The following is a 2,286-nucleotide window of genomic DNA, read 5'->3' on the forward strand; positions in this document are numbered from 1 at the left end:
GGGCCATAGAGAGGCATTCAAAATCACGGAGTTACATAACATCTGAACTCAAGCTCAAACCTTTGGATGAGTGAGGATAAATGAAGCACTGGATCAAGCAGTTGTAATCTGTGTGTGAAGGTATAATCAACAAGTGGATAAGAATCATTCTGAAGAGACTGATCATTGCCAAACTGTATCTTGGACGCCAAGAGCAGGCTTTCCGTGGCCACAACGAGTCAGCCTTTGTGGAGCTAGTGCAAGCTATTGCTGAGCTAGCACAGCACTTAACATCTGCTTTAACATTTACAGGTATGTCAAATACGATTCAGAATGACATAATAGCAAGCCCTGCTCATGTTATTCAGGAAGAAATGCACCAGGAAACAAACACAGCGCCATTCATAGCAGTGGACGGGGATGACACCACAGACATGTCATGCAAGTGCCAATTGACTGGCATAATCCGCTACGTAAATGAAAAAGGCATGGTACGTGAACGGTTTCTTGGTTTCTTTGACATGAGCCTTGAACGAGATGCTGAAGCCATAACTGCTGTGGTGATTGCTAACTACAACCCTGAAACCAAGCTCATTTGTCAGACATACAATGGAGCAAGCTGCATGAGTGGGTAAAGAGGTTTGTTCACTGTTAGCGGGAAGCCAGTGTCTACATTGAGTTACAGACAGTAATCAATAAAACTGATTCATGGTTGAAATGTAGCAGCAATACAGCTGAGAACGCAGAGAATGACTGAGTTTCTCAGTCAAGCGCAAACCCATGTTTTATTTAGTTTTTGTCTTTTATTTTTGACAGGACAGCTGAAGAAATGTCGAACCCGCTGCGTGGAGGAGGAAACCTCTATCCATGGGCGCCCGCTCTAGCCCAAGCCCATGTTTTTAAGTGCAAGTTTTCATAAAGATGTATTTCAATGATGTTTTAGAGTTTTTGCAAGATGACAAAAAATAGGTTTGGCACACTTGGTTTAAAGAAAAAGGCTCAAGGATTAGCAATTTAGTGTGTAATAATTAGTAATTGACCCTTTGGCCATCACTGTTAATTCAATCACACACTCATGGCAGATATTTGATGTATGTTTTTCATCATAAAGCACTTTGTGATTTTGTCTGTAAAAAGCGCTTTATAAATAGGTTTGACTTACTGACAAAAATAACCATTTTATTATGCTCATGAAGGGACATTTATTAAAAACAAAACTAAACTTGCATTAAATATTGCGTAGTTTCAAATCCGTCTTAAAGGTGGATATAAACTTTATTTTGTAAAGTGTGCCTTCTGCACAGTCTATGCATTATTTGTCAGGCACTTCAGAGCAAACAAGGAAGCAGGGTAGATGAGCTCTCTCTGCTCACATTTAGGAAAAAGTAACTGTAGCGCCCGGCTGCAATGATCAAGAAAGTGCAGGAGAAAAAGTCCTACATTTTCCAGTCGTCAAGCATATTTTATGTTTGAATCCCACAAACGTGCAATCCCGAGAGGATACACAGCATTCCGAGATAGGAGAAAAATGTGCCCTGGTGTATTGCCATTTCTTTAAACCAATCAGAATTGTCTTGGGTGGCGCTAACGTTTTTTTGTGATCACATTTTTTGTATTCAAACAGCCCAACAAAAGTGCAAAACATTGGTCCAGGTGAAAACATACAGAAAAGTACACTACACATACCGAAGAAGACACAGTGCAGCTTTTCTACAACCCTTCATTGCGATAAAATGTTTCTCTGCAACACAAAGAGAGGAGATACAGAAAGGAGGGAGACATAGCAAAAACACAACCACAAGAATAATGTCTGCTGCTCACAAACAAGCCACACAGAAACATCCACAGACACAAACAAATAAGAGGTGTTGACAGGGAGACCGGCATGGGACAAAAGGGACCAAACACAAGCACAGATCCAGGGAGTAAGCCTCTCCTCACTAAGTGAAGCTCCTATGGCGCCATTTTGATGCTAAAAAGCCATCATCTGCCGTTACCATCAAATTGACTGCCATTCATTTTGACATCACTTCGACAGCAAATAATTTTTTTAAAGTTTAAAGACTCTATTTGTCCTTTGTTTATTTCTAAAGAAACACAACAATGTACAAAAAGCTTGATTACCTTGTACCTCAAGTTATGGCTCCGTAGCAGACTTTTTTGTAAAAAACAACAAAAAAACAAACAATTGTTGTGTCATAGCCACGCAACTTACTGTCACACAGTAGAGGAATCACCAAACAGTACAGGATAAACTCGCAGACAATTTGGACTTACATTTTAGTTAGCAATAATTAGCCTGTGTCT

General features: G+C 40.0%; 1 long non-coding RNA gene across 1 annotated transcript in view; it reads right to left on the reverse strand.

Moving 5' to 3' along the window:
• Window positions 1–259: 259 nt before the first annotated feature.
• LOC116685991 (uncharacterized) overlaps window positions 260–2,286 on the reverse strand; it is a 10,590-nt gene continuing 8,563 nt past the window's right edge. Inside the window, exon 3 of the long non-coding RNA XR_004331108.1 lies at window positions 260–546. This is a non-coding gene — a long non-coding RNA (uncharacterized LOC116685991). The remainder of the gene's footprint in view (window positions 547–2,286) is intronic.

The sequence above is a fragment of the Etheostoma spectabile genome, unplaced genomic scaffold (genome assembly GCF_008692095.1).
Source record: "Etheostoma spectabile isolate EspeVRDwgs_2016 unplaced genomic scaffold, UIUC_Espe_1.0 scaffold280, whole genome shotgun sequence".
Taxonomy (NCBI): Eukaryota; Metazoa; Chordata; class Actinopteri; order Perciformes; family Percidae; genus Etheostoma; species Etheostoma spectabile.